The 16,552-nt window shown below is 40.9% G+C and overlaps 1 protein-coding gene across 1 annotated transcript in view; it reads left to right on the top strand.

Annotated features, from left to right (window-relative positions):
- Positions 1-3,774: 3,774 nt before the first annotated feature.
- LOC133654044 (chloride intracellular channel protein 5-like) overlaps positions 3,775-16,552 on the top strand; it is a 50,971-nt gene continuing 38,193 nt past the window's right edge. Inside the window, exon 1 of the mRNA XM_062053998.1 lies at positions 3,775-3,791. The gene's annotated coding sequence lies outside the window, so the exon portion shown is untranslated. The remainder of the gene's footprint in view (positions 3,792-16,552) is intronic.

The following is a 16,552-nucleotide window of genomic DNA, read 5'->3' as shown; positions in this document are numbered from 1 at the left end:
GTAATTATAAACTCTAAAGTCAGAAGCCATCAACCAGGCATTGCATTACCTCTTATACCCACAAGAAATCATCCCTGGTATTTATGGCTTTCCAAAAATACACAAAGGTAGGGCTCCCCTCAGACACATTGTCAGAAGCATTAACTCTGTGACATACAATATCGCTAAGTATGTGGTCAACATCTCAGCACCTTTGGTTGGCAAAACTCCACATCATGTCCAATACCCAATTGACTTTGTAGCGAAGATCAGAGGTCTAAAACTGGACAAAAAATAATTCATTCGACGTCACCTCCCTGTTCACTTGTATTCCAACCCAGGATGCAGTAGAGACAGTGAGGCAACGTCTCCTAGGTGATCACACCTTACAGGATAGATCCACACTAAACCCAGAACAGATTGCTGGAACACCCTGAGACAGAGACTGGTGCATCCTAAAGACCGGACACCCCACACCCACAAAAACAATCTGGTGTATGCTATCTGGTGTAATGATGAATGCACTGATTCATATATTGGGGAAACAAAACACCCACTAAGCCGACATGTGGCACAGCATAGACGGGAAAACTCTTCAGGCCAAGACTCGGCTGTCCACCTACACCTCAGGTAGAAACAGCACTCCTTTGAGAACAAAAATGTACAGATTCTGGACAGGGAGGACGAATGGTACGAAAGAGGAATGAGGGAAGCCATCTATGTCGAGGTCGAAAAACCATCCCTGAACAGAGGAGGTGGTCTGCGACGCCACTTGTCTCCGACATACAACACTGTCCTTTCAACCATTCCTAAAAGACTCTGCAATTTAGCCTCCAACAAATAACAGGAGTTTGAAACATTCTGGTCACATTTGTTTACAACTGAATGGAATGCTAATGTGGGGGATTCCGACTATTTTGGACTGGTAGTAGCGATCGTTCTGCCACACAATACCTCAATGCTTATGAGGGGAAATTACACTTCAACAACTGTCGCTATCTTTGACAGGAGGATTGCTTGTTTGCATCAAAACAGTTGTTTTTCCCACTACGGTAGGGCAAAACCATCCTTGCCCAGGCACACCCTCCTGGTATAAATAGCCCTGGACGAGATCTGATTAAGTCTATGAGCACGAACTGATGAAGCCTACTCGAATGAGAGGTGAAAAGTCTTCTAAGACAAACCAAACAGTGCAGTTGCGAACGATTGAATGCCGTGAGATGACAATGACCTGGATGAATGAGAACAATCATAGACATACACAATTCAACATGTTCAAAAAGGAGAATAAGAAGCAGTCTATTTAATATGACCCCTTGTGCACAAAATACTGCAAAACTAAATTGATAATCGAACACATTAGGGGGCGGCGTGGCGTAGTGGGTAGAGCAACCGTGCCAGAAACCTGAGGGTTGCAGGTTCGCTCCCCGCCTCTTACCATCCAAAATCGCTGCCGTTGTGTCCTTGGGCAGAACTCGTCACCCTTGCCCCCAGTGCCGCTCACACTGGTGAATGAATGATGAATGAATGATAGGTGGTGGTCGGAGGGGCCGTAGGTGCAAACTGGCAGCCTCACTTCCGTCAGTCTACCCCAGGGCAGCTGTGGCTACAAATGTAGCTTACCACCACGAGGTGTGAATGAATGATGGGTTCCCACTCCTCTGTGAGCACTTTGAGTATCTAATAATAGAAAAGCGCAATATAAAATCTAATCCATTATTATTATTATTATTAACCAAGTAAAGATAATTAAATAGGATAGCATAATAAATTTGACAACATTTAGCTTGTAGAGTGACTAAGAAAAATGAAGGAAAATGTGTTGAAAATGAAATGGATAAGTGACTAAAATCATTGAAATGAGTACAAAAATCTATAAAAATAGAAAATACAATTATTTTTAATAAGGAGAGAAAAAATAATTGATTAAATAATTAACGTGAATACAATGTTAAATACAATGAGAATTAGTAAACATTATTAAATAAATAGAATAAAATAAGTTAAATGAATGAAACATTTACGCATGTACGAAACATTTATTATAATTGTAGTCAAAACATACAACAAAAACTCTAAGAATGTAAAATATCAAAGGGAAACATAAATTTATATTTTTATGTTGGAATGTTTTGAATCAGTTGTGAAATGTGGAACTCGTTATAAACGTTCCATTCATTTTCCAAGGGAATTTAAAGGATGAAATGTGCTTGTAGCCCCACGGCGGCATACTGCTTTCGTCTTTGTGAATTTACGTATTTCATTGGGAAGACAACGTGTTCCCAAACAGTCCTCAAGCTCTGGATCCACCTTGGCACGGTTACTAGCCGTGGGTTATTTACATTTTAAAAACAGGACTTGTACAAATATGCAAGTTACATTCCCACTGACATCAAAGCATTTGATAACAAAAACTGTTTTTGGATATACTGTATTGCAATGTTTTACCTCTTGTAAGTTGAAAACATTCCTTACTAACAGTTCAATCATGTGAGAGAAGCAAGAAGTCACTGCTGGCTGCAGGCACAGCATGCGAGTGCTCGTTGACAAAGCTTCAATATGAAAATCAGCTCTGAGAACATGACTCACACCTTTCATAATGACAACTTGTGGTATGTATTATGTTCTGTAAGTCAAACTCCTGCATTACTGACGACCTTCTTGAACAATCGTGATTGAACTGAATACTTTTTAACCAGAAATGTAATTTAACCTCATATTTTGGTCATGTATAGTTTCATCACTTTATTGCTAGGGAAAATAATTATTGAATAAATGTACCCTTACAAAGAAAGAGGTGTGGCTTAGACCACAAAACTAACGACATCATGGATATAATTTGCCCTGTGTATATATATATATATATATATATATATATATATATATATATATATATATATATATATATATATATATATATATATATATATATATATATATTATATATATATATATATACATATATATAACCTTTTTGGCTGAGGGAGCCATGAAAGCCAACTATTTTAAAATGTATTTCCGTATAATATTTTTTTAAACACTGAATACAACTAAATGCGTGCATTTTTAAGTAAGACCAACATTTTTAGAGTATGATAAGTCTCTAAAAAATACAAACATATAAGAGGAATTTGAAGGATTTGATAAGGTCCAATAGTTTTTACTTTTTGACTTTTTTTTTTCTCAAACAATTGTATGTAATAAAACGAAATACTTCTAATATATATATATATATATATATATATATATATATATATATATATATATATATATATATATATATATATATATATATATATATAAATATATCCGAATAAGCGGTAGAAAATCACAAGACTATTTCATCTCACACATACATATTACGCTCTACCACGGTATCGAGCACTATTTTTTGGATAATCTAATTCAGACATATATATATATATATATATATATATATATATATATATATATATATATATATATATATATATATATATATATATATATATATATATATATATATATATATATATATATAGCTATTGGACCTTATCAAATCCTTCAAAGTCCTCCTGTGTCCAAAACTTGTTTTGTAACTTATGGCAATAAAGTTCCTTGAATAATACATCATACATACTGTAATATACACAGTATGGTATAATAATACATAAATATCAACAATATGAACAACATTACACACATATTCATGAAAAATAAACAGAAAATATCGAATTCATCACGCTAGTATCAATCCAACACTGATACTGCGCTACATCGACATTATAGTTGGTTCTTGCACCTGTCGCTGTCAAAGTGGAGACTCCCAGGACGTAAGTACACAGTAATGTCGCTATTTCAGTGTACTGACGAAAGTACAGTACTGTGTTTGGAAATGTTGCTCGTGTTCTATTCAGTGACGTCATGTGTTTACGATCTTGTGGTTGCTTGTAGTGACGTCAAACAGGAATTATGCAACGCAACTCGGCGTGCACCCTGCAGGACAGCGTGACACGCGCACGACGCTAAAGAGGTGCATGGTGCGTCACGTGCGCGCACACGCACACCCACGGACACGCACAGGCACACTACACGCACACACGCACACACACGCACACGCACACACACGCACACACACATACTGGTGAATTGAGCCAAGACGTGCAATCAATCTCACTTCACCGCGGTGTGTGTGTGTGTGCGTGTGCGTGTGTGTGTGTGTGAGCGTGCATTTTGAAAGCTCGTGCACCCCAGGGCTCCACGTGACAACTCCGCGCGCACACACACGCGCATTTCCCAGCATCCTCTACGGCAGCAACAGTGAAATAAACAACTCTTGACAAGTCAGCATTTTTACCTTCATTGCACGTTCAGCGGGCTCCCCCTGCTGGCTAGCTGATGGAATAACACTTTTTTAAAAAAATCATACATTTATTTTATATTTTTTAAATTATTATACCATATAAATACTAATTTACGGTTTTCTTTTTTAATTCATTCTCCCCGCCCAACTAATTCCTGTCTATAAGATGTGACATAAGAAGTAAGAACACTTTAAATGTGTTAAAATGTGTACACTGTAATGCTTAAGAAACATTGACAGTCATGTGACTATCCCTAAAATGTCAGCTCAACTAATGTATTTCCATTTTTCTTAACCATTAAAGCTCTTTTCCTCCCAACCTGTCCTGCCCAGCCAAATGGGCAAATAACAGTCTTGCTCTCGCTGCCTGGATCTGCTGTACAAATGTATTTACAAGTGTCGGGTACTTCTTATGTTGCATTATTTGTGTTTAAATGTATTAAATGTTTGGATGTATACCTTCAAGGTATTTGGGGCCCCTAGGCAAAGGGTGTACCTGGAGTCCCCCCCAAACTAAAACCCATTGAAGCACATCACACACAAATGTTTTCCCTGAACTTTTGTAATTAAAGCAAATGTATATTAATATGTATACATTCTATCAAATGTGTAATTAAGATTAATACAAAACATACAATGTACCTAACTTGAATGACTATAAATACAGTATGTGTGCAAAATATGATAAAAAATGTGTAAATATAATTAATAAAATATAAAATATTTACATATTGTATTGAAAATGGTTTCTTAAATAGTTAATAAAACAAATAAAATAAGCAAACACAAAATGTAAATATAATTTAAACATACTTCCTGTTCTCTCGCATCAGTAGTGTGGACTCAAGAGTCCTTGATGAGGTGGATGTAGCCACAAACATATTTTTTTTAATTGTCTTTGTCCTCTTCAATAACGTGAGGTGATGTTGATGACACTGCTGGAAAAATAAGATTTAATTTATGTAGCATATTTTGCATGAATGGAGTGCAACAGTTGAGCACTTGTCACATAGATATTAGCACAGGCCCTACATTTGAAAATATGAAGTGACTGTATGGACAGTGAGTGTCAATATGTAAAACAAAAGATAAAATATATTTGTATGTACTGCATCTACTGCATGCATGTATGTACTCTGTACAGTATGTGTATATGTAACATGTACTGTAATATGTTAAAAAAGGGCACTCGCAGTTAGATAAGAGAATTACACTGTACCACCATCATCAATTTGAGAATGGGGGGGGGGGGGGGGGTGGGGGGGGGGGGGGGGGGAAGGCATAGGAATTTGAGCAACCACCAAGCTATTTTATATTTATTCATTTATTTTTAATTGCTTTAAGAGAATAATTAGCTTATTCATACGTTTTGTACAATGACTATGGGGCTAACAAAGCACATTTAAAAGTAGAGATGTCCAATAATGGCTTTTTTGCCGATATCCGATATTCCGATATTGTCCAACTCTTAATTACCGATACCGATATCAACCGATACCGATATGTACTGTTGTGGAATTAACACATTATCAGGCATTATTAACATGCCTAATTTTGTTGGGATGCCCCGCTGGATGCATTAAACAATGTAACAAGGTTTTCCAAAATAAGAGAACAACTTCAACTCAAGTGTAGCGGTAAAGTCCTATACTCTACTGCTACATGGTTGCCGAATATAAATGAAGCTAGTTCCGACGTGTGCAGCCGGCTAATAATCGATGTCCAGAATGATTTCCGTGTTTAACCAAAATATTTATTAACAGACAGTCATGTAAATTATACTCACTTTGTAACAAGAATGGAAAATAAACGTGAGCAAACAAATCATAGCCTGACACAGTCAAAAACGGTTGCGCCTCCACTCAGCAACACCTGAGCAGGATCCCAGCCCCTCCCTAAGTAGACTGGCACTTGGCCTTGAGCCAACCCCTTTAGTGACGTATGAGTTTGACGGACAGAAAAAATAAATGGCTCTAACACACCAGCCCCTAATTGCTACTGGCGTGATGAACAGAGCAATTCAATTAAAATACATAAAATAAAAATAGAGCCATAATACCAAAACAAACCCTCCTTTTTAGGTTTTCATATTCCCTTTTGCAATAATGCAGTTATTTTACTCCATACCTTCACATAGAAGGCATATCTTTGTTACGGGTCTTTCTATTATGCTCGTTTTGGTTTGCAGACGAACTGAATGTACAAGGCCTTTCCTATCAGGAAAGGTTTCCAGTATTCTTCCAAGGATCCAACTTCCTCTTGGTGCTGAAACATCCTTTTTCATTTGTCCACGGTTGTTGTTCTTGTAGCAACGATAAATACTCGCAAAACCAGTTTTTCCAAAAAAGGTCAGCGATATAGACTCTGCCTCCATCTTCTCTTTGAGTACAGATCCTTTTTTCTTTCTGCCTCCAAACTTTGAGTCTTGCCTTTTCCATTTCTCTCTTTTTCCTTCTCCTCGTGTTGCTGCTGGAGAAGTGCTTGCTCCAAGGCTCTTTGTCTTTCTAGCTCTAAAGCTCTCTCTCTGGCCAGAGCTTGCTCTCGCTCTTCCTGCTTTTTGGCCAAAGCATGTTCTCTCCTGCCTCTCCTTTTTCCAAAGCAAGTTTTTTTCTCCCACTGCAAAGCTTTTCTTGCTCCTCTTTTTCAATGCGGAAGCTTTGAGCCCACTCATAGGACGTTTGGGCTGAATGTGTTCCGCCAATGCTCTGGTTGATAAGCGGTTCCTCCAACCTGTTAACGATTGTGTGGTTAACAGAAACTGTGGGGCTCCATTATGCTGGTCGTTGCCTTGTATTGGCCCATTAATTACCCACCCCAGTAGGGTTCTGACAGCATAGGGTCCGTCTCCGTGGCTGTTAATCACCTCCCATGGTTCCATTAACTTGGAGGCGTTGGTACCAATTAACAGGTCCACGTTGGCAGTTAGTCGAGGGATTTTGATGCCTTTGAGGTAAGGCCACTTATCTAGCTCTGCTTCACTGATAAGATGGTTAGTACCCACAGGCATCTGCCTTTGAGTGAACGTATCGGGAAGCTCAAAAAACGTACTGCCGGTAAGATTTGAGATTTTCAGGCCATTTACAACACTGCTAGGGACCCGCCATACTGTGCCCCATGGTGCGCAAGTGGACTCTTGTTCTTCGGCCTTCTGTATTCAGCCTGTTCAGTAGCTGTTCATAACAGAAGGTCCCTGTGCTTCCTGGTTCTAGGAAAGCATATGTCTGGACTATCTTGCTGCCCTTTGAGCACTTCACTTGAACAGGCAGGATAGGTAAAATCCCATAGTTGCCAGCCCCTGTATGGCCACAAGTTGATGATGTAGTGCAAATCTTTGCCTCTATCTTTGGCGGATGGCTATTTTCTCCACTTTCCAGATGCCTCCTGTCAATGTGTAGCACTTCGGGATGTGTCTTGTTGCAGTAAGAGCAAGTGATGCGCCTGTCGCAACTCTTGCTCAGGTGCCCTGTGCACAGGCAACCAAAACACAGGCCTTTTTCTTTTAAAAAGTTAAGCTTTTCTCTGTGTGCCTTCTTTCCCAGTATTGGACAGTGCTCCAATCCATGTCGACTTTTACAATAAAGACAGGGAATACAGTTTTATCTTGGAGGTGTTCACAAACTTTTCAAGTGTGGATCTTGTTTAGGTTCAGTGGCAACTGCCACCTGAGTTGCGAAACTGCTTCTTCTGAACTGTGATTTGCTTTGATGCATAGGCTTGGGTTTGGTTATTGTTTTATTTTGAGGAATGTCCTGAATGTCGCCAAAGACAGGATCTGAAGCAATTCGGACCTGCTGTTCAATAAATTTCACAATGTCTATGAAACAAGCACGTCGCTTTTGTTGGTCAACAATGTCAGCTGCTTTCCCTCTCCACTGGTCCCTTAATTTGTAAGGAAGCTTTTGTATGAGCATCTTCGTGCTAGCTGGCATATTGAGCTCATCCAAGTATTGCAGCTCTTCCATCGCATTGGAGCATTCTTGCAAGTAGACTGCATAAGCTTGGAGATTTTTTACATCCTCAGACTTGATGTTTGGCCAAACCATGATTTTGTCCAGGTAGGCTGCTGTTATTTTTAAAGGATTTCCAAAGTGTTCCCTTAGTAGGCGTTTTGCTGTAGCATAGCCTCTCTCTGTAGGCATATGGAGGCAACTGCGCACCAAATCTCTCGGCTGTCCTTTGGTAAACTGCTCCAGATAATATAAGCAGTCACCACAATCATTGGTTTTTTGCCTCCACACAATGCTCAAATGCTTTTATGAAAGCCTGAAACTGCAATGGGTCACCTTCAAAAACCGGAATTTGTCTGTGTGGAAGTAATTGGGAGGTTTGTGCTTGAACCAGGAGTGCCATCATTTCATTTTGCCTTTGTAACACAGTGTGGAATTCACCTGGTACTGTGTTATTGCCTTGAAATGATTGAGCTGCTTGAGGTAAATGTTGCCTTGATTGGTTTTCCACAGGATCCAAAGTTGATGAGCGAAGTGGTTTGTTTGGTTGAGGGTGTAAATGAACCTTGTTTGGGGCATTCTTGGCTGTGTGAAGCTCTGAAGGAGCAGCTTTAACAGACTGCTGAGGTTGTTGTTCAAGCACCATAAATTGTAGCGGTAAAGTCCTATACTCTACTGCTACATGGTTGCCGAATATAAATGAAACTAGTTCCGACGTGTGCAGCCGGCTAATAATCGATGTCCAGAATGATTTCCGTGTTTAACCAAAATATTTATTAACAGACAGTCATGTAAATTATACTCACTTTGTAACAAGAATGGAAAATAAACGTGAGCAAACAAATCATAGCCTGACACAGTCAAAAACTGTTGCGCCTCCACTCAGCAACACCTGAGCAGGATCCCAGCCCCTCCCTAAGTAGACTGGCACTTGGCCTTGAGCCAACCCCTTTAGTGACGTATGAGTTTGACGGACAGAAAAAATAAATGGCTCTAACATCAAGTTATGGAAAAAAGTGCCAACATGGCACTGCCATATTTATTATTGAAGTCACAAAGTGCATTATTTTTTTTAACATGCCTCAAAACAGCAGCTTGGAATTTGGGACATGCTCTCCCTGAGAGAGCATTAGGAGGCTGAGGTGGGCGGGGTTGGGGGGGAGGGGGTTGAGGTAGGGGAGTAGGGGGTAGCGGGGAGTGTATATTGTAGCGTCCCGGAAGAGTTAGTGCTGCAAGGGGTTCTGGGTATTTGTTCTGTTGTGTTTATGTTGTGTTACGGTGTGGATGTTCTTCCGAAATGTGTTTGTCAATCTTGTTTGGTGTGGGTTCACAGTGTGGCGCGTATTTGTAACGGTCTTAAAGTTGTTTATACGGCGACCCTCAGTGTGACCTGTATGGGTGTTGATCAAGTATGCTTTGCATTCACTTGTGAGTGTGTCAAAAGCCATAGATATTATGTGACTGGGCCGGCACTTATTGGCACACAGCGGCATTTTAAAAAGTCATACATTTTACATTGTGAAACCGATACCGATAATTTTGAAACCGGTACCGATAATTTCCGATATTACATTTTAAAGCATTTATCGGCCGATAATATCGGCAGTCCGATTTTATCGGCCATCCCTATTTAAAAGCATTAAGCACATCTGTGTTGGCGTGCATGGTGGATATTTACATCAGCATTAAGCTCGGTTGGCGTGCGTTCAGTAATTTCAAAGTGGCCACAGAGCCAAAAAATAGCAGTCTTACCGGTCTTTTGCTGTTTCTTCTTTATTTTGTTCTTATTTCTCTTCCACTTCTGGCTTCCTGAAGGGGAAGTGAGAACTTTATTTCAACGCGCAATCAGCAAAAATTCTGATTATGTCACGACGAGTGGCCGCGCACAGACTCTTCCAAGATTGGCTGCTGAAAGGCACCCCTCAAGGGCGATTCCGACAGTGTCCTTGACATTATTCTGATATTGTCATTGTTTTTCCAGTGCTAGAATCACTAAAGTTGTTGTTGCTGTTACATTTGAATACATGACTAGTCGACGTTAGGGGGCCCCCTTTCAGCTGAGGGCCCTAGGCAACTGCCTAGTTGGCCTACCCAGTTGCAACGGGCCTGAATAGATTTAGTTGTTTGCTGCAACAGGACCGTATTAGAAGGGGATACAAGGAAGAGAATAGATGACAGAGGAGGGAATTGTGGGGACAAAAAGGTGACAAGACAGAGGCAATAACAACATGACTACATCAGCAGATACAGTATGTACAAATATGATACCAGTAATGGTAAACAAGAAGTTAGTGAAGTACATATTAATACAATATTTACATTATTATTAAAGCAATAATAATATTAATAATTCTTACTTACTGACTTACTTACTGCCCATTATAGCTCCTAGCATGGAGGGCAGCAATGAAGGATCTTCACTTGTGTCTGTTTTGGGTTGTGTTCTTGACATCGCCCAAGGTCAAGTTAATATTTGTCATATTAATATCAATATTAATACAGAATAATCATACATTAGATAATTAAAAAGATTATAAGTGAAAGGAGGAAAAAACAAAAAGGGAGCTGAATATAGAGTATTAACTTATACAGAGTTATGGTAATAATAGGTCAAGCTTAAAAGCTTAATAGTGTGCTGTGTTTTAGGTGAGGCATGACGCTGAAGCGTGTACACTACCGTTCAAAAGTTTGGGGTCACCCAAAAAATTTTGTGAAATAGCCTTCATTTCTAAGAACAAGAATAGACTGTCGAGTTTCAGATGGAAGTTCTCTTTTTCTGGCCATTTTGAGCGTTTGATTGACCCCACAAATGTGATGCTCCAGAAACTCAATCTGCTCAAAGGAAGGTCAGTTTTGTAGCTTCTGTAACGAGCTAAACTGTTTTCAGATGTGTGAACATGATTGCACAAGGGTTTTCTAATCATCAATTAGCCTCCTGAGCCAATGAGCAAACACATTGTACCATTAGAACACTGGAGTGATAGTTGCTGGAAATTGGCCTCTATACACCTATGTAGATATTGCACCAAAAACCAGACATTTGCAGCTAGAATAGTCATTTACCAAAATAGCAATGTATAGAGTGTATTTCTTTAAAGTTAAGACTAGTTTAAAGTTATCTTCATTGAAAAGTACAGTGCTTTTCCTTAAAAAATAAGGACATTTCAATGTGACCCCAAACTTTTGAACGGTAGTGTACATGTATGTATGTGTGTATCCTCCCCATGATCCAGCAGGGGCTCGGCTGATAGAGAGGTCCACGCCATGCTTAAGGCGGGGATCATAGAGCCCTCTGACAGTCCCTGGGTGTCTGACGTGGTCATGGTGCCCAGGAAGAACAGCCCCAGACCGCGGTTCTGTGTAGACTACAGCCCGATGATTAAGATGACAAGGAAGAATTGCTACCCACTTTTGCGGGTCGATGAGACTTTGGACCTAGTGTTGGAGTCATGGTGGTTCTTGTTGCTCGACCTACGCTGTGGATACTGGCAGGTTCCAGGGTTTTCGCTGCCCTGTGTGAAAGACTGGACATGCAAAAGACACGCACCATGGCCTTTCACCCCCAAAGTGATGGACTAGTGGAGCGGTTTAACTGCGCGATGCAGCCACAGCTTGCCAGCCGCACCACCAACCATCACATAGTCCGCTAGTGCTGATGGCCTCCAGTTCTGCGGTCCAAAGTTCCACAAGCTGCAACCCATCCCTGTTGATGTTGGGTTGGGAGAGTTGGCATTAGGGGGACCACCAGGCAGCACTGAGGTTCGACCGGGACTGGCGTATGCCAGGAAGCTGCAGGATGGGTTAAAGGCGGCACATGCCTTCGTTCGAGACCAGTTGGAGAAGGCTGGTTTCAGGAACCACAAAGTGTGGAGCAAGGGGCGGGACTTCAAGCCTGACGAGCTCGTTTGGGTGTACATGTCATTGGGACGGACTGTGTAGGATGCTTGAGAAGGTGCGGGAGGTAGTTTATAGAGTTTCAGTGTCCCCTGGGGACAGAAAGGTTGCCCTGCATAGAGACCGGTTGGCACCCTACCGGGGAAGTGAAGTTTCCCAATTTGAGGCGGGGCCTGCCTTACCAGATGGCACGGGATGTTTAGTGGATCAAAGTTCTCCAGGTTCCACCATTGTTGCCGCTAGTGCCACCTGTTGATGGATGGAGACAGAGGCGCAGACCGCCAAGGTTCATGGAATTTCTTGTAGACCCTTCAAGGCAAGGAAATTCATAAAGGGGAAGGTAGTGTAGTATCTGTGATTTGTGGGTGTCTGTGTGTGTACGCATTTAAGGAGTGATGCAGTCGTGTGTGAACTGAACTGAACATAGCCCTGTTGCACAAGTAGCATTAACATATGTTTTTATGCATGGAAAATCGCACCAAAAATCATACCTAAATGTGTCTATGCATGAAATGTTGCACAAAATATGAATACATAACTTTTAGAATAGAAATAGAAATCTGTAGAAAGCTATTGGAACTAACGGCGAGTCTTGCTAGGATTTACATGACGTTACGTTCGGCTCACGTCCGGTTCATTGAATACGCGTGGCGGTCAAGCTAGCTCTGTTTTCAATGTGTACTAGGCCCCATTTAGCTTTTGTCGAAGAAAAATGCCTTATGCTTAAGTTATTTTCGGCTGTACAAACCGTTCAAATCGCGAAAAGGATAAACGTTTCCTCAGATTTCCTCGAGAGGTAATTAAAAAGCGGGAAAGAGTGCAAGATTTTACGAAACAACGACGAGAAAAGTGTCACGCACTCCAGTCCAAGGGAGTAGAGTCGAGTTTGCAGTGATCACTTCGTTAAAGATTTGTTTAATATACTGTGGAGGGGGGCGTGGCCTGCGGGCCTGCCGCAGAACGGGGTGTGCAAGGAATGGCCTCGAAGACAGCGACAGGTGAGTAGTTGGCCCAGGTGGACCTTGTTATCTAATCACCTGTCGCCTTTATTAGCAGCAGCTGGAACGAGACACGGGGTTGGAGTTGGGAGCTGGAGAGAGAGCGAGAGACACACGCCTAAAACAGACTGCTGAAAAGCAATCCAGACCGTAGGCAAAATAAAAAGACTGTATTCAAACTGTCTACCGGGCTCACGGAAGATCTTTCGGACTCAGGAGAACCCTCACGGCAAAGAAACGTTTACATATACTTTTAACATAAGTATAATCTTGATATTAATTGTATTTCTTAAACACATGTTTGCTACGAGTTTTTTGTAAACCACCAATTCCGCGAGTCTAAATAAAATAAATCCAATGTGAGCAAAACATTAACGAGTTAAGCTTTTACCAAAAGCAATAATCATGAATTCATCTTTCAGCACATACACAAAGTTGACAACTACAGTTATACTTTGATAAAGACGGGGAAAAAACATGGCGCGTACAGCAAAAAGGCTAAACACATGACTGTATTTATTCGGGATAGTCTTGCTATCAATTTCCTTGACCCAGCGACACACAAAGAAGTTGTAGACCTCCATGCTCTTCCAAGCTTTTATCTGTTTTGTCGTCCAGAATGATGTCTGGAGCACAAGATAGTCTGATACACCGACTGATAATCCCTTATCACGCAACAAATCATTTTTTGATAAAGAATACGGATCGATTCCTTTGCACAGTTAGATATTTTGCTCTTATTTGCTTTTTGCAGGAAGATCTAGGCCCCTTGCGTACTCAGAGTTCACGCGCTGCTTGCTGTACAACAGCAATCCTGGCTTCGTTGACCACCACTGTTTTTCATTTACGGGAATAAGTCATGTGACTGAACGCAAGCAATATCTAGTTGTATTATATATCAACGCTCTTGTCCTTGATGCCCACCAGGCACCAAATTATTCCTCATTTCTTTACGTTGAGTCGATAGCTCTCTTCTGCACGTTCTCCTCTTTGCCACCTGCTCACCGTACCCCAGTCATTTCCCCCTCTCTCCAGGAGGTCTCTCCCAAGCACGCCTCAGCTGCGTCACTCCACGTCAGACTCCCGACACTTTCTGTGTCCTGCAGTCACTGCACGTCACTCTCGCGTTTGGCTTGTTTTTCTTGCCTATGTCCTGAACTCTCTCTCTCACATGTCCAGCATCCTGCTAATCATGCAACAACTCTGAGTCCTCATTTGCTCCAATCGCATTGTTTGGTCTGTTGTGCCCAGCTGTCTCGAATGAGTTCACTTAACAGTTCCTGAAGTAGCACAGTAAACATACTAAAATGCGCTTTAAAACAAATGCTGATCATAACTTTCTTTTGAATCGTGTCAAATCACTTATCAGTGAAGGTTATTGGCTGCAAACTCCCATCCCTCCAGGACCTGTTCTCCTCCAGGACCAGGAGGCGTGTGGGTCGGATCACAGCTGACTCTTCTCACCCTGGACACAAACTATTCTCCCCTCTCCCCTCAGGCAGGAAACTACGGTCCATCCAGACCCACACCTCCCGCCACCTGAACAGTTTTTTCCCCTCGGCCATCAGGCACATGAACAATAACAAGATCTGATAGCTCAGTTACAGCTAATTGTATTCTATTCTGTGTTATATGCAGTGTTGGGTTGGTTACTGAAAACCAGTAACTAGTTACAGTTACTAGTTACTTTATTTCAAAAGTAACTCAGTTACTAACTCAGTTACTTACACCAAAAAGTAATGCGTTACTGTGAAAAGTAACTATTTAGTTACTTATATATTTTTTTAAATTTTTTAAGGCCCCCATTAATGCCCTTTTAGCCTTAATTTCAGGACTGTTATTGCACTGGAGAATAACACAATCTGTTGATCAACTTGACATGCATTTGCATCACTGAACTCTGCTAAGCACTGTGGTCTACATACAACACACAAAGACAAAGATATGTTTCAAAGGGCCAATTTGTTTCAGGCCAGAACAAATTGACAAAACTATTTTAAGTAGCTGCAACATAACATACATAAGTAACAAACAGCATAATAACAACATAGCTGTAAACCAAGTAAGGTTTACAGCTATTAAAGTTAAACAGTTAAACTACATACACTAAGCCTAACCAGGCGGTTTTTTTTCTCAAGAAATTCTGAAATAAAATTATGTCTGAAGCCCAGAACACTACACATTTCCCCAGTTTTAGTTTAGAGATAAGGAAAGATTGGCCTGGCCCACTAGCATCCCTCTTTATGTTTGAGATTTTTATAGTCTACATTTAGAGTGATGTGATAATCCCTAGAATGAAAGAGCAACAGTATATAAGAGCATCGACAGAGTGTGTACCTTCAGTGCGCAGTGCCTCGTTAAAATCCAGCCGCTGTTGGAGGTAGAGGTGAAGTGTGTCTCTCTTTACTAGCTTCGTCGAAGCATGTTGCTTTTGTAGCTGTTTCAGCAGATTTGAATTGCTAGGATAGGATCTTTGATCCAAGACAACTTACATTTAACTAAAATGTTAATTTCTTCGTGCTCGACAAAATAAAAGTAGTGAGACAATATTAATATTAATGTTAAGAAACTCGACTTCTGACTCCGCCATGATGTAAACACAGACACGCCCCCTCCCACTCACACACACAAGCGCGCCTCTTTCCTGGTCGCCTCTTGTGCAGCTCTCTAATAAAACACACGCAGATCTTCTCAGTTTCTAGCCGATACTACATAAAAAATAACGTAAAATAACGCAGTAACGCATCATGTAGTAACGGGAACTGAGTTACTGAATATAAAAAATAACGCTTTAGATTACTATTTACCGCCTAAAGTAACGGCGTTACAAAGTAACGCATTAGTCCGAACACTGGTTATATGTGTTTTATGTTGCACGATTGCGCCAAGTAAAATTCCTAGTTTGTGAACCCGTTCTCAAACAATGGCAATAAAAACTATTCTGATTCTGATTCTGAGTGTGACAGGTTTCACACTTTTTTTGCTTAAGGGCCTATCTCACTGAAAGGACACACTGTGTATCCCATAACATTGTGGCCCCAGAGTTTGTTAAGGTCACCTGCAAAGTCCCACAAGGTTCGGTTCTTGGCCCTGCCTGGAATTGTCCCCCCCAATATTGGAGAAAGATGCGTTTGTCCCAGCAAAAAAAATATACCATGGAAGAACTTGTGCTTTTATTTTGAAAGCGCAACACTGTGTCATGTGACTTCCTTCATCATCTCTGAGTGGTGTTTGGGTGGGGCGGGATCGGAAGCGGAAGTGGACCAAGGATCTGTGGCTGACAGTGAGAGTGTCTGAATCTTTTTGGCGGTTGAGCATAAACTGATTTGTGACTGGATCGAGATGGAAGGGGATAGTGAAGGGATGTAGGAGGAAGGTATGGACATGGATAG

This window comes from Entelurus aequoreus, linkage group LG07 (assembly GCF_033978785.1).
Source record: "Entelurus aequoreus isolate RoL-2023_Sb linkage group LG07, RoL_Eaeq_v1.1, whole genome shotgun sequence".
NCBI classification, from domain to species: Eukaryota; Metazoa; Chordata; class Actinopteri; order Syngnathiformes; family Syngnathidae; genus Entelurus; species Entelurus aequoreus.
The sequence above is the reverse complement of the archived record's forward strand: the minus strand, read 5'-3'. Positions and strand labels throughout refer to the sequence as shown.